The sequence below is a fragment of the Protopterus annectens genome, chromosome 8.part0, assembly GCF_019279795.1.
Source record: "Protopterus annectens isolate FY-2018-M chromosome 8.part0, PAN1.0, whole genome shotgun sequence".
Taxonomy (NCBI): Eukaryota; Metazoa; Chordata; order Ceratodontiformes; family Protopteridae; genus Protopterus; species Protopterus annectens.
In genome coordinates, this window is record NC_056741.1 from 1,057,439,398 (window position 1) to 1,057,457,068 (window position 17,671).

The window sequence follows — 17,671 nt, forward strand, 5'->3', positions numbered from 1 at the left end:
GGACACTGCCAGAAGACCTGCTCAAAACAAACAGTTGATGTCAAAACCATAGACTGAGTCTTAATGCCGAGAAATATATGATCGTATCCTTCACCAAGCATAGCTTCCCTTGTAACTGTCACATTGACAATACCCCTCAGAAAATTGGGCCCATAGATAGAGATCTGGCAACCTGTGTCGACAATGAACTGTCATTCAATCACCACATATCCACTACTGTAAAGAGGTCCTTTTTTCATCACACAGCTTATATCTAAAGGTATTGTGATCAGATCCAGGTTCATAATTGTTCCACTGTACTCAGCATTCATTAGGCCAATCACTGAGTATTATGCCTCATTCAGTATGTTATCTGTCCAAACACTTGTCACATCTAGAATGACCACAATACTTTCTCATTAAATAAATCAAGGGCCAAAACCATAAAAAAATATGCAGGTCATCTCAAAGCCTTGTCTGTCTTCTCATTATCAAACACACTATTGAGAGGTTTCTCTGCCTCATTTTTAGACCCTTAACAGACCCTATTCTTTCAAACCTGCTACACATTTCTAAATTCAGTAGTGTCAGAAATCAACACTGAAGAAACTAAATATTTTTTTCTTGAACATGTTGAAGGGTTAGGTACACATATCACAGAGAATACCATACATATGGAACCGTCTTCCACTCCACATAAAGTGGAATACTTCCCTTACTCTCCAAAAATATAATTTGGAGGAATGGATGGGTAACTGCAAATTCACCTCTTGTTTAGCACTGCTCACCTGTAATTACTCTAAGAGTAAAGGGGTAAGGTAAGGGTATGCATATATCAAATACGATAAATAATTAATTTAGTACACTTTTGTCCTTTGAGAACAGCAGTGCAGTAAACAATAATGCCTTTCACTAAAATACAATGATGCTTGTATATTTGATCGGCCCGCAGTTGGATATTCATATTGCAAATATAAGGGCAAATAATTACCATGGGAATGCAAGGCTAGGCTTCTGAAGATCTTCACAGATCAATAGCATAGTATGTACCTATGAAACTAAAGATTAATATCCCATATGTAGATCCTACCCTACTCTTGTTGCATAAATTAGTCCCACAAGGTAGTTTAAAGCACAGCTTATTAAATCACATTTGAATCAGTCAACACTATGAGTGTAAAAGGAACATCTTGCATTTCCTTGCCAATTTCCTCCATTTGGAACTACCAGAACACACCTGATTGATACCCTAAAGATGCCTTTCCATTTGCTTTGTCTTGGTTCATTCTCTTACATTCATTAGAAACATTACCTCAAGTTTCACCTCAGCCATCATTCTGTACATTATGTAATCTGTGGTGTTTAATACACCCATCACATACCTCTGTGTGATGAATTTCACTGAATATTATAAAACAGAGATCCTGCTTCCATTGATAAAAATGAACGTCATTAGTTCTGATACCTGTTGGTAAGCCTTATATATTCTTGTTTTTATTAGTCTTTCATTGGTTGTATAATTCCTTTTGTCTTACACCTGTTATTTAAAGAAAACAGAATCCTTTAGAAAAAGTGCTGGAGAACATGAATGGATGGATGTTAAAATAGATGGTTCAGTGCTGACATTTCCTTAGCTCTGCACAGAAATATTTTTGACGCTCTGCTCTAGTAATACAGTTCAACAAATCACACTCATCAAACTGGTCTATCACTGTTTCTGTTTTTAAAACTAGTAATTAGCTTTCATCATATCAGACATTCACTGATTATAATTGTTAAGTAGCCCCTAAGACTCCCCTCTTGTTCTTAGTCCCCTCCCATTTTGTGAAAGAAAGAAAACTTCCTCATCACAAGCAAAGCACAAACCAAATTCATGCAGCTTCTTACCACAGAAACATCTTTATATGTGTCTCTAGCCTGAGGTTTCTGCATCTGAAAGTGGTCCTAGTAACCTAAGTGAGTATTTTATATATTTATTTGAAAGTGGGTGCAAATATCTGCATGTGTGCATGTCTAAAAATTAGTGCAATAATCTGCTTTTATTTCATGTCTGTTAGTTATTAGTGTTATTTAAGGATAGACTATTTATATATAAATAATATTACGTATTAGTTTTTTTTTTTTTAATCTTTGAAAGCACACTTTATTGTTAAAAATAAAACCATCTTTTTTAACTCATGAAAAGGGTATGCATATATCAAATATGCCTCTGTCAGTATTCATTCCCTGAAATGCTTGTGCATTAAAATAGGCAGATGTTACAGATAAGCAGGACAGCCTATTACAGTCTGAAAATAAGACAGATGGAGTAATAACATCTCTACATTGAATTTATATTCCAGAACTGTACAAACTGAGGTTTATTATATCTAAATTAAATATCACTTAAAAACCTTGTTACTTAACAGAAGGTTATCATACACAACAAATGATAAATAATTCAGTCACTTTTGTCCTTTGAGCTCAACAGTGTAGCAAATGATAATGCATTTTCCTAAAATACAATGATGCATACACATTATTGTTTTCAGACACTTGCTTAAACCAAACACATACATGCACACACACACACACACACACATACACACACACACACACACACACACACACACACACACACACACACACACACACACACACACACGTGCGTCCATGCGCGCGCACACACACAGCTAAACATTGCTTTTCAAAGCAAGATAATAACTAAAAAAATTTAAGAAATCCAGTTCAAACTGACAAAAGATAGAAATACTATTAAATTGTACAAAACACTTTATACCATAAAGTAGTAATATTAAAAAGAGATTAGCTTAGTTACAATATTACACAGGGAAAGATAGCTACAGAGAAAAATAACTAAGAAAGTCTCAGAAAAGTAAAAAAATAAAATGGGAGAATAAAGAGCCTTGAACAAGCTGTCATTTAGCATTAATGGATTGGCAAACAGCAGAATTCCCAAATGAATGGTTAAGAAATGCAGTAGTGCATGGAGCACCATTATGTTAAATGACATCCTGGTTCAGTACTACTATAGCACAAGATCCAAGCTTAATAATGTTTAGCAAGATACGTAACAGCTGTTAGGTACCTCCTAAGCTGTTAACATCATGTCTGGTGCTGTAGTAACTCTGAACCACAGCGCCATCTAACTCATATTTGAGAATAAATAACACCAGCAAACAATAAATGGGTTAATTTCAATTCTGTTACTGCCTGCACAAACTGTGAGGAATCCGCAGTCAGATGAATCTGTTTTAATGCTCATACTGAGTTTTCTGTGATGTCACAATAAAAAGGTAGACAGTTATTTCATTGGCAGAAATAGTTTCTGAGATAGATACTTAGTTGGTACTATTCCTAGGAAAGAAGACAAAAATAATGATTCAGACATAATACAAGGTGACACAATCGCACATGAATAGAGTTTACTGTTTCATTCTTTCCAGCTGGACTCAGAAACCAAGTCCTTATGCTGAGAGACACGAAACAGAAGAACTAACAAACACTGTTTCAAAAAGCTACAAATCACAACTGACGAAAATTAGCATAGTATTATATTCCTTGAAACTTTAACTATATGTTCATTGCAGAAAATATTCAGTTTGTAATATATTATAGGGGTCTTATCTGGATATTTTCAAATAAAATATTACAAAACATAAACTGTCAAGGAAACTATGTGCAGCAGTATGAAATGATAAGAAACAGAAACATGAGTCACTGATGGGGAAAATGAGCAATGACAAACCATATCAGAAATGATGTAGTGTATGCTCAGTGCACTAAAACATGAGATACACATGCATGCTGCTTTATGCAGAAGGCAAAAATCCTTATGAGAAGTGTGTCTCCATTCCTATCCACTCACTTAATTATTAATATTCAAGGTTGTATTACCAGTGAAGAAAGAGCATGGTATGAAGAAACTGCAAATTTACAATGTTGGACAGCCTGTTAGCAAGTCTCCATAAGAATTCTGCCAGTGAATGACAAAATGACAAGACGTAAAACAGTGATTTGTGTACATTTTTACACTATTGCCAGTGTGCAAATCATCTAGCCAGAAGAGATTGTAGAAAGCCCTGGATGTTAAGTGTTGTGCTGAAATGTTAAAATGATACAAACTGAAAACTTATGAACCAAGTTTTTGCAAAGTTAAATATAGGTTCATAAATTTATCAAATATCAGTATCTTTTTGTTCATAGGTTCATAGGTCCATATGTGTTTACTAGGCTAACAACCACAAGGGCCTTTTTAAGCCTGGCTATGCATCCCAAATCTCTGACAAGTTCTGATACCCTTGATAAGTGTAAGTATGGGCCCAGGAGATGAACCATTTACAGGTTACCTGTGTCCATTAGAGACATAGGTGCTAAACCAGGGATGAATTTCCAGTTTCCCATCCAATTGTCCAAGTTGACTTGAACTGAGTTAGGGAGGAACTCTGCTTCACATGGATGGGGAGCCTGTTCCATAGACAGGGTAGTCTCTGGGATACATACCTATCTCTCCAGCAGGTCCTATTTATATCACAGGCAAGGTTTAAGTCTTTAGAATGGGTAATTTGTGAAATCTTAGGTAACTGATTCACCCTGTTATGAAAAGCTAGTGTTTGTGCAATGCATATATGTATAAACAGAACAAAAAGGCTACAGATGCTGTTATGTTATATAGTGACTTAAGAGCTGCCTTTTGTTTGAAAGTTACAATCACTGAAACAGCTAGCACTGGGCAACTACTTACCACGCTATACTGCTTCCCCATACTAGCATGTTACATATTCTGTCCTGGTCATATTTTGTTTAAAATTACCAAGGACATCTTATGCAGAGCCAATGTAGCTGTGTACACTTTGTCAGACAGTTGCTGGAGTGCAAGTTGTTTAATTCTTGTGGCAAATACAAAATATTATATACCACCACTACCATTATTAAATTCAGTAAAAGGCTGAGAGCTCAGCGTTCACTGTTCAGTGGGTAACCCTCTCAGAGCTGGTGAAGTGGATTAAACGACGCTTGTATATGAACTATGCTGTTTAGTATACTGAGCACAAATGATCACTCACACTTGTCGTATTACAGATTACCTAAAATTGTGTTACAGTTTTAAATAACTTCCCCCATTTACCTCTACTGCCACTGCTAAATGCCTTAAGCAATCCATTAATAAACAGATTAAGGGTAGAAATGCAATATTACTTGGAGATTTTATCTTATACTGATGTACCAGTACTGAAACCCATCTGTATGATGCTTTATTTGCACCATTCCTTACTTTACTACAGTCATTCCCTCAATAACAGGTCAATTTGTGGTAATAAACTTCATAGGGTCTCCTATCTCTTAATACAGCACCCATTCTTTAATGACCACAGTATGATCATATTTTGCTTCTGAGATAGATTAATAAGATATGAAATAATTTCCACTGTCATATCATTTAAACATAATCAAGGAAATACTTTGCTATCTGAACTGGGGAAACAAGATGGACTTGACCTAATTTATATGACATTTTGTTTGATTAATGGCAGAAGGAGGCAATAAGCCTTCATTGTTTATCCTTTCAAGCGTATTTGAAACCTTGGCTCCTGTCTGTCCCTACATTCCTCATTACCATTTTTGCACTTGTCTCATGCCTTTATAGATGGAATTGTCCTATACACAGTACAATAGCCCATTACATGGGTCTACCACCCTCTCTGTAAAAGAGTAGTTTTGGCTAGCCAATACGATCTCATGTTTATGCTCCATCCTTCCCCCCCTCTGTCCTTCCTGTTCAGAATGACCCCTTTACAATGACCTAACATGATCATATGAACCAGTATTATATCCCAAGCTGTTCTGGTCTCAAGTAAGAAAAGTTGTAGCACCTTTAACCTCTGGCCATACTCCTTTTCTGCAGTTCTGGAGCTCTTTCTCATAACCTTCCTCTGGATTCTTTCCAACAGCTTGATGTTTGTTTCTTTAGATGGTGTAATACTTTGCATTCATTTGCATTGATCCTGGACTATCATCTTTCCACCTACTTCTTCTTTCCTTCCAAATCGTTAGACCCCCCCCCCCCCATCCTGCTCTGCTGCACCTATCAATGTGACACCAGTAAAGAGACTGATCTTGTTCTTTATTACTCATGTATGTCTGATGTGCTTATGAACATCCTTCTGCCTTTATGGGATAAATCATTTCTGCTTATTACTAACACTATGAAATAAAACACAATCACAACCATACCCTAATATGAAGGACAGCATTCCTCAGAAAAAAGCATGGAAGACTTCTAAAATCCTCAAATTCCATTTTTGACATTTAGAATTCTGCATTGCAAAGAATTAATGTAAATAATGTAATTCTAATGTTAAAGCTCTCTGCCTTAAAACATGCCTGCTCAGCTTTCACAATACCTCAATGGGATTTTGACAAGGAGTTAATAACTATTTAGGAAGAATTATGGCCCCGCTCTCACATAGAATCAAGTAAGAAGGTCATATAACATCTGGTACATAAACCATATTTAGACTGGGCACTAAACAGTCTAAAATCACAATTCATTCCTTCATTTCATTACTAAAATATTTCATAACATTTTCTCCTTAACAAAATTAACTATTCTAGAAGTAAATTATGGCTAGGAATTTGCACATTTATGGCTCTGAAGACTAAGCTGGTCTCACTCCCACTTTTAAACAAATATTGACGCTTTTATAAGCAAGCCTCTTTGGCATATCATCAGCCTTTACTCACCAATGGCAGCTTTCCTCACAGTTATTAGGCATCTACCAGAATAATTCTATCCAAACAAGGCAGCTTCCTAATTTACACATTACACTGTTCTATATCTCACCTTTTCGCAGTGCCACAGGTTCTAGAAAATGTATCTTCCTATCTCAAAGTACTTTAACAGCTACCCTTTCCCTCATTAACTATATTCTCATTAACACAAATCAAGGGAAGCTTACTAGTTCAGATTTTCTCAGCTTGACCAAAGCTTCTCATTTAGTGCAGCATTTTCTTCTCCCTCAGGAATTAGCACATTACTGGCTATTATTCTGATGCATTCAGTGAACACAGCATTATTATCATCGGCACTCCTTCAAAGTTAAGGTAGACAACTCAGACAACTCAGTATACGATCTTCAGCAAGTTAGCCTATGAGTCCCAAAGCTCTGTGCTTGGTAGCTTGATATATACTGTTTTCATCTACATTGTCAGACTCACTCTCACTAAGACTAACATTCCACTATTATTTATTGCTGACATTATAGTCATCTGAACCCTGAATTTATTGTATGCAAACATTAGCTTCACACTTAAAAATTACATCATGGAGCCAGTGAAATTATACCATGGAGCCAGTGCTAAGGCATAGACGAATAAAGCCCTTATGGTGGCCCAGGTTCAATTTGTGGCTCAGGACTCTGAGGCTCTGTCAGGGAGGGATGGGTATGCACATTCAGAATGCAAGGGCATTTATCTAGGCATTCTCAGCAAAAAGGCATGGTCCATAGTGGGGAGTAGCCCTCCAAAATAAACAGGTGAACCCAGGGGAGAAACCAAGGGATAGGTCATAATGAAAAAATCCCCCAGTGAAGGAAACCCTGACACCCCCCAGGACACCTATAGATTCTGTGTCAGTTCCAGTTTTAGCAAAGAGATAGTCTGGTGACTGTAGGAGAGGCCAGTATACCTGGTAATGGATATAGTGCTGGTATAAGCCACAAAGATTGGAGCAGAAGACAAACCCAAAAAATGACATCACATTTTGGTCCAGTTCCTTAGAGTAACACTAAATATTGATAAAACTGAAAGCCATGTTGTTCGTTACAGTAAACAACTATCCTAACCACTTAAAAATGGCCACTGCGGATACATTGTATTCTGTGCTGTATTTTAAATACCTGTGATTCCATCCAGATCCATGATCATCCCTCTTCTCACATTTATTAAGCATCCACTAAATTAAAGAACATCCTAACTAGTACTTCTACCACCACTAGGACTTCCTTCCACTTACCATCTACCAAATGCAACAGATTTTGTACTAAGCAAAAATCTGAAGTTTTATAAATAAGTCATTCCACTTTTAGCACCATTACACCTCCCTCATGAAGTATTTGACAAATAAGAATAAGAGCCAGGTTATCTTCCTCATTACTCATACACAAACTCCTGTGTCATAATTACCTTGTTTCCTACCTTAAAAATTTAAAATGTATCCCAGTATGTTTGATCAACACGTGCCAACTTCTTCACTCAGTGCTCCTCAAACTACTCATTGCAGTGCTTTACAAAGCCATTCTTTCACTGTGACCCAAACTGTGGAACACAGTCTCATTGGACAGCATTGGCCTACCCACCCTCACCAGTTTAAGCATCGTTTTAACTACCACTTTCAAGAATCACTTATATGTAGCTGGCAGGATACATAAATATTTTTTATATCTTGACTTAATTGTGAAGTCCAACTCTGTGGCTAAAAGAGGTTTTGAATTGTCAGTCTGTTATAACTGTTCTGTTACACTGCATAATTCCTGAAATGAACTTTCTGATCCCTATTTTCCATAGAAAATTACTGTTGGTGAAGTTTCTAAGGATAATTGCAATCATTCATTACTTACGTCAGGAAATTAAGACATAAAACCCAACACTGCTCTGAACGTATTGAAAATGATATCACCTACTTGGCTCTAATAGATATATCAAATATAATAGCTAACAAATTCAGAACAAATTTCATCCTAAAGACATGTGTACAAAACCCACACATTCCAAAGAGTCTAAAACCTCCTAACATTATAAAAGTACACTTTCCAAAACAAAAAATACATCCTTCACGGGACCAGATAACATACCTGACTGCCTGATGAACAGCACTAAACATAAGCTAGTGGATCCATTCAATACAGCTATTCAGCATAGTCACTGGATTTATTGCCAAGGCATGTTACACAGCAGCTATGTTGCCATTTCACAAGGGGGGCCCCACCACAGACCTCAGAAACTACAGACCTGTTTGTTTGATGAGCCTCACCAAGACCATAGAACATGTGATAACTAACCTGATAAACTACAATATTAAAAATCTAGTAAGACTTGACTCACAGCAGTTTGGCTTTGCCAAAAGTTGATCTTGTCTAAATAATCTGGTAAATGTCTTTAAGAGGATAACATTAGATGTAAACTGTAGTCATGCTGTCCATGCAGCATAGCTTGATCTTGACAAAGCATTTGATACCATGCCATATGCAAACCGTGCCATATGCAAACACAATAAATAAGTCAAATGTGCTCCGAAACAGTTCCTGTGTAATTAGGTGGATAACAAACTGGCTGAGGGACAGAACCCACCCAGTGAGGATGGCAGGTGAGGATGACAGATGTGTCCTCGAGGAGCATGAAAATAGCCATTAGAGTCAGTAAGGGGTCTGTACTAGGTCTTCTAGTATTTGGCATAAACTTATCAGATCTCCAGATGAAAGAAATAAGATTTTTAATTAACCATGTTGATTGTAAAATAGATGTAATCTTCAAATCCTCTTCTGACCTGCAGAAGCTACAACTTGAACATACTCATATTAATAACTGGTGCACAGAAAGTGGGTTAAAACTAAATGCTAAAATGTCCAATATTGTTGTATTTGGTAAAAGAGCCCTCAACCCATCTTATAGACTAGACAACATTCCATTCCAAAATGAAGATGTTGGGAAAGACCTGGGGACATGAGTTGAAAATCCCCTCTCATTTAATCATCAGGATGCAAAAGTGGTTACAAAATCCATCTATCTAGAACAGATAATTGCAAAGGGCATCTGCTCTAGATCCAAAGAAGTTCTTACTCATCTATATTCCATACTGATCTGGAGTATCATAGACTAGACTGTCCCATTTGAGATGTATTTTAAAGACATATTAAGAAGTTGGAAAGACCCCAGAGGTTCCAAACAAAAAAGGATCATGGGCCTAAAAGATGTGAGTTAGCAGTAGAGGCTGGAAGCACTGTCCCTGCTTTGAGTGTTCTATGGACTCCTTAGGGTTGATCTATGCTATTAGGGATCTAGCAGTGCAAGATCTCTTGTATCAACACAAATCACACAGCCCAATGAACACTCAGACTAGAGATCTGAACCTGCTTCAGCAGATAAACAAGGCACTGTGGAGAGACAAATTCAGTGCACAATGACTACCCCTTCTCTGGAACAAGTATTCACTCCAGATCAACCAGTGTGACATACTAACCTCCTTTGTGAAGGGGTTAGACAACTGGATGAGTGTTCACAAATTCACCCCTGATATAATTGGCCTATCTCTCCTTGAAAAAGCAAGGTAATGTCTGAGGGTGGGTATGGCAAGGCATAAGTGATCACATGGCCCAGCTGCCTTGTATTTTCTATGATTTCTATGATATGTTTGCACTAGTAGTGATTACTTTCTTTTGAGAGATTTCTCCCTTCTTCAGCTTTATGCAACCATGGAAATGATATTTGTAAGTTGTGGGGGGTATGGTAGAATGAGGAGTAAGAGGATGATGATGAATGTTTGGTTTATTACAATATTTAAAATAATGGATTTTTACATGGGTACTGTACCACTCCCTGAGAGCAGACACCCAGAAAAACACATCTTTTTAAGCACTATTTGCCAACAATGAACTTCTTGACTGCTGTTTTCAATAGGAACTCATTGCTGGTGCAGTAATCCCTGTCTTTTGGGAGATTTCTACTTTGTGTTACCAAGTCTGCAGATGACTGCAAACTAGGGCAGTCATACAATCTCGTCAAAACACTGATATCCTCCAGGAAGGGATGACTAAGACAAATAGCTGGTACTAAAGTCACAGTATAAAACTCAATGCCAAGAAATGTATAATAGTATTCTTCAGGCATTTTGCTACCCCTGGAAACTACCTAATTGATAACAAAACCCTAAGAGTAGACTCTGTTGTCAGGGATTTGAGAATTCATGTAGACAGTGACCTGGCCTTCAACCATCATGTGGTTACAGTAGAAAGGAAATTATTCCATGTTGTGTAACTTACAAGTAAGGGTATGACATTTAGTCTCAAGGAAGTCATCAATGAACAGTATTTGGCCCTCAGACAAATCAACTACAGCACCCTCTGCGGTATGTACTTGTCCAGGCACATGCAGCAAGTGGAACGTCCACAGGGATTCCGCACAAAAATGATACATGGCATAAATAACATGTCGTACGTGGATTGATTCAAAGCTTTCTCCCACTACTCAGAAACCTTCAGACTGTTGAGGGGTAATTGATGCCTGGCATCCAGTGCTTCCTTGGATCCCACTTTGATGCACCTTCTACATATCTGTAAAACAAATAGTATCAGAACTACCTGAGCTAGGGACATAAATCTTGCTTATGACACAGACATGCTGGAGAGACAATTATTTTTCTCAGAAACTACTTCTTTTCTGGAATAGGTTCAAATCTATGTGAAGCAAAGTTCTTCCCTAACCCAGTTTAAGTGCAACTTGAACCAGTGAATGGAGAATTGGAAATTCACCCCTGGTCTAGCACTTCTGCCTGTAATGGATAGAGGCAACCTGTAAAGGCTTGGCCACCCAAGCCCTAAACTATATATACCCCCAGCATAATCTTAAGATTCCCAAACTTATCAGATGTGCTTGCGGTGGGTGGCAAGGCTTTAAACAGCCGCTGTGGTCATTAGCTTGGTATACACCTATTAACTTATGAAACTACTTGCCCCCACTCCCTGCACCCTGCAAAAAACATTTATGGTTATGTTTTATCTCCATGTTGATTTTCAGCAGGTTGTGTTTGAGGAGTTGCTTGTTTGGAGAGGTTTCAATCAGCAACTCATAGCAGAAGCTCATTTCTGATTAAAAACTGGAAAACTGCATACCAGAGTTCTTTTTTTGAGGCATTGACACTATAACCGCAGCAAATTAGTCATATATTCTGTGTCTAACATGTGATAATGTCCATGCACTGCCTGTAAATGTAACATGACTTTGTGAAATCACTTCAAGTAGCTAAAACATATATGGTCTGTACAACAGGATAGTTTCCTTTACCTCAGTTGCAGGGCCCTTGTAGACTGGGGACCTGCAGTTGTCCAGTTGGATGAGAACTAGAAGAGGAGGATTATCTGTGCCTTATAATAGAGGATGTTATACTGGTTGACATATTGTGGCTAGAGAGTCATGGAAAAGTGAAGGATTTTTATTAGTAGTGGTAGTTTTAATAGTACAAGCTAAGTCAATACAAAAGTTTTCTGAGGCTCCATATTACTGCATTCTCTGTCCTACTGTTATGACGCAGCTCTTGTTATAGTAGTGATAGTTACTGGAAAATAAAATAGCTACGCCTCTTCAGTAAATACATTCCTCAGTGTAAATATGTGAATGCCAAAGCAACTGTATATATGCACCTGCAATATCTTAAACCAGAGCATGATACACCCTCAGTGAAAACGTGTACAGCTTGCTTGTCACACTGGACTGTATCAACTTCTTTAACTTAGCTTAAGGTTAACGTGGCTCTTAGGTTCAGCCATAAAAAGACTACCAGGAAAAAAAAGCCTAAAAAAGGAAGTCTGACATTAATTTCCAGTGGATTATATGCAGTGTATAAGCTGTTTTATATTTTTATTTCAAGTCAAACCCAGGTTCTTGTTTGAAAACAGACACAGCTAAAGACATGCATTTTGCTTTTTTCAGGTAATAAGTGAGTATATACTGTTTTACACATGAATTTGGTTTAGAGGCTTTTATGACCTTTATATCTTAAAAGGCTCAGTTTTCAATCCCATTGATTAATAATTTATTTTTGGTTTTGGACTTGGTTTAAAAGAACAATGCATTTCTATTTAATGAAGTAGCTTTTTATTGAAAATATGGGACAGTCAGCCATGGCCCCTCATATCCTAGTATAGTGTTAGATAACTGGGAAGATGAGTGTATTCATTCAGATAGCAACATATTTTATCGTGATATACTGATCAATGTATTTTATACAGATAATCTTTTTTTTTTTTTTTGCTTTGACAAGCTACAGCTTTGGGCTTTTACAAGTTCAGAGATATCCTATCTCTACCACTGAGAAATTAATTTGTATAAATATTTTCTGAATGTGATCCATTATTAAAACAATAATGGAGAAACAAACAAGATATATATATATATATATATATATATATATATATATATATATATATATATATATATATATATATATATATATATCCTTTTTTTTCTCCTGTTGTCTGCTGACCCTTAGCTCTATGTGTCCCAGCCAACCCATTCATTTCTCTTTGGGTGATAGCTACAGGAGCTGTCATACAGGAATCCATCAGGGTTGTATTTTCCCCTATAATGATGCTTACCCTTCCACTGAAAAGGGGACTTGCGAACCACATCACACTGAGATGCACTCTACCAACCTTGTGCAAGTGCATGTATTCATGAGCCTGTAATGAAGGCTTCTTTATACACAGTTTGCTGACATGAGGACATGCTCCTAGTCACTTATGTCTCTATTTTCATCCTCCAGTAGGATCATGGTAGCAAACAACCTGGATTGTGCCCTGTCCCTAAAGATAGGCATGTCCAACCCTCCCATGTTAGCTCTAGCAGATACCCAAGCCACTTGGCACCTTGGTTACCTAGGATGTGGCCAGAACTTTAACCCCCTACACATACCAAATATATTTTGACAACAAAGTTAAGTCACACATAGAGTTTTCCAGACATATTACCAATGAGGTAGATTTTTGATAAAAGTTATATATTTGAATTTTCTTGACATTTTTTAGAAAAAAATATTCTTGGAAGGCTACTAAAATAATGGTTATTTCATTGGGTAACTTAGGCATCTGTTATAAGCTTATTTGCTTAAGAGGCATAGAAAGAAAGAACAATAAGAAAGAGCATCACAATTTATTGTGTATTTTTAAGAGGTTTTAGTACACTAACACTGTTTGTCACATAAGCTGTGTGATGCTTTTGAGTCCCAGGAGTTGCAAAAGAGCTTTTTCCTTTTCTTCAGGTTTGTGCAATCTGGGTTAGTATATTTAGAGACTACAAGCGTGGAGATAGGCCAGCCATTTTAGGGGTGGCCACTGCAAAAATGATTGTTTCATAACATCTGGCAATTTTTTTAGGAGTATGATTATGCAGAGGATTATGGGCAGGTCGCCAATCGTAACCTGCTTATTATGTGTTCAAGCCATGAATGAATTTTGGCATCCATGTGGAGTACACATAATTAGGGGTTATGATTGGAGACCCGATCATAATCTTTGTAATGCATTGAAATTTATCTGCTCCACTTAGCAAGCATTGTCAGGAAGACAGTAACACAGTTTCTTATGCTTAAACTCACCTTGCCATGTCTCTCAAATATACAGGATTTTTGCTTCATATATTTGGTCTGTTCCTCATAAAATATTTGGCATTTGGACAAATCACTGAGGATTGAAGTCACTAAATAATGACATTTATTTTAGTTTCTGACTTTCTATCCTTCAGAAAATGCAGGTGAACAAACATCCTGTTATTCTAGCTACTTTCTAAGTTTACGAGAAGAAGTCAGGGACATGTTACAGGTACGAACAGCAGACAGAAATATTTTATCCTGCCATTGTCTTTTGCTGGTCAATGCTGATAGATTTGACTGCCTAGTACAAGACTGACTTTAACAAGTTAAGCAGGGGTTGCTTACCATTTGTTAAGAAAAAATTGCTGTCTAGGACCAAGAAGGAGCCTAATTGGAAGCAATCTCTCCTTAGCCTGAATAAGCAAATAAGAGCACTGGTGAAATCCTCCAAAGCAAACTTCAAGTCCAAACTGGCCACATCTACTAAGGACAATCATAAGGCCTTCTTCAAATATGTCCGCAATCTCAGATCTGCTCAGAACTGGTGGTCAAGGACATCACATATACAAATGCCATCGATATAAATAATCTGATAGCAGACAGGTTCAATGAAAACTTCACCCCTCTGTCCTCCCATCAGTAAATCAGGACATCCCCAACATCTGCCCCCTCCCTTATCTCTAGGGAGCAAGTCATCACTTCCCTCTCAAAGGCAAAAAGTACAGCCTCCATGGACCCAATATCATCCCAGGCTGCATCCTACATGAACTCAGGCAGGAACTTGCAGCACCATTGGACACCCTATTCAACCAAATCCTGAGTGTTGGCTTCATCCCAGCTGAGTAGAGGACAACCACTGTTATCCCTTTTACAAAGGTGGAGCGCCCATGAATCCAGAAAATTATAAACCCATCAGCCTAACTAGCCTGATTTGCAAGGCCATGGAGTGGATTATCATGGACCTCATTAACAAGGACATTGGCAGCCTACAAATACTCAATCCCACATAGTTTGGTTTCATCAAAGGGAGGTCATGCCTGTTAAATCTGGTCAACTTCTTTGAGACAGTCATGAAAGCCATGGATGAGAGGAAGACGGTGCACACTGCCTACCTTGACCTGGCCAAAGCCTTCGATACTATTCCCCACTTGGGTGTAATAGATAAACTCTCTCAATTAGGCATCAATCCGTATGTTACCAGATGGGTAGCAAACTGGCTCACTGATAGAACCCACCTAGTCAAAATAGGGGAAGCCACCTCAAGCAGTAGACCTGTAATGAGTGGTGTACCCCAGTGATTGGTCTTGGGCTTCTGGTGTTTGGGATATACTTTTCTGGGGTGCAGGCCAAAACTAGTGGGCTATGACTGACCACGTTTGCAGAAGACTGCAAGCTGGGAGCTGTCATCAATTCCCATAGTGATGTAGACATCCTCCAAGAGGGTATTACCCAAAGAAATGACTGGTGCCAGAAATATAGCCTTGAACTAAATTCCAATGTCATCACCTTTGGGGAGAGTGATGTCCCCACAAATTTTCACAATAATAACAAGGTCCTGAGCATGCAATCAGTCATGAGGGACTTGGGCACCCAAGTTGATAGCAAACTGACTTTTGACCACCATTTCTACATGGCCCACCTCATTAGTAAGGGTATCACATCCAGAGACAAGGAGGTCATAACATTCCTGTATTCTTCCCTTATAAGACCCATTATTGAGTACAATGTCCCGTTCAGCATGTACCTCACAAAGGAGATGCAGCAGCTGGATAGACCACAGAGGTTCTTCACCAGGAGAATCCAGGGCCTCAAACATCTACCCTACACAGATAGGCTAATGGCCCTGTCCCTCTACTCAGTCTCATACAGACTCCTCAGAGGTGACCTCTTTCTGGCATACAAAGCAATCTCAGACCCCACCTTAATAGGACTGCTGCATATCCGCAAGTCAAGCTCCACTCGAGTAACCAGCACTCATGACCTCAACCTGGTCTGTGACATCAATAGGACTTGTTGGTGGAACAGATTTTTGTCCCAGAGACTCTCCCTTCTGTGGAATAGACTCACTCTCCACATCAGAGTTCCTCATTAACCCTTTTAAGTGCAACGTGGATAACTGGATGGGGAACAGAAAATACACCCCTGGGATTCCACCTGTGTCCCTGTTGGATAGGGGCATTCATTGCTGACTTGGTGGAACATGGGCTAAATTCTTGGCTGGGATTGTAAGGCCCTCAGGGCCAATAGCCTAGTAACATCCAATGATCCTATGATCCTATAAGATCGGGTCTCGCACTATAGAAGCGCATATCTGATTTGTCTGTTTCTGGATTTTAGAACAAAAACACCATGCTCCATGCACTATATATATATGGCTAGATGTTTTAGTTTTGATTACTAATGCCTCAGCTAAGCAAGATGTGATTAATTGTAGTAACAGGAATAGAAACAATTTGTCTATAATACGACACTATGACTCACACCAGTAAGAGCAGCTAAGATGAAGTGAGTAAATTCTAAATACTAGAGTATTTCAACTTCAGTCTCTAATATTAGACAGTGGATGATTACTTATCTTTCAATTTTAAAAGAGGAAAGAGGATGTAATATAATATTAGTGCTTCATGTTTGTGAAATTCAGAAAAATGTGCTCTTTATTTAAAGGGGCACTCTAAAATGCAACTATCTTTGTATGCCACATAACTAAAGAAAACTTTAATTTAATGGCTATATGAGCAGTAGTACTTGTAATGTTATATATTTTACCTCCTGTAGAATTTATTCTTGTATTTATAAAAGACCATTCATAAGTTTAAAGAAAGAATTTCAGTGTATTTGTATAACCTTAGAAAGGCATTACTGTGTATTACATGTACTGTCACATATGTGTTTATTCTCGAGAAGTAACACTGACATATCAGTTTTCTTCTAGTGAATATATATCCATGTCACAAATTTTACACCAAGCGCACAGGAGCCAACAATAGGTAATGTTAATAGCCTGATTAAGCGTTGTTTTACTACTAAATACTGGTACAACTCCTGGCTTATATGGTCATACTTTAAAGCCAGTGTTAAAAAGTGAATGGGTTAAAAACTGGACAGCTGAAAGATTTGAATTGGTTGTGTGATCTGATTAACTTTGTATAAATGGATGTCTTGAAATGAAGCACTTTTAGTTTCTGATGAAATTATGTGCAAAACACTAACTCTGTTACTGAACATACCGATGTTTGTTTTTTATTTGTTATTTATATATTGGGAAAGTCTGACAGTGGAGACCTGGCGAGAAAAGCTCCTAAGTTTTGCAAAACATTTTAAGAACAATAATTT

The 17,671-nt window shown here is 37.8% G+C and overlaps 1 protein-coding gene across 1 annotated transcript in view; it reads left to right on the forward strand.

Moving 5' to 3' along the window:
* The first annotated feature begins 1,832 nt into the window (after positions 1–1,832).
* Positions 1,833–17,671, forward strand: part of LOC122809216 (probable G-protein coupled receptor 33) — a 351,141-nt gene continuing 335,302 nt past the window's right edge. Inside the window, exon 1 of the mRNA XM_044080526.1 lies at positions 1,833–1,935. The gene's annotated coding sequence lies outside the window, so the exon portion shown is untranslated. The remainder of the gene's footprint in view (positions 1,936–17,671) is intronic.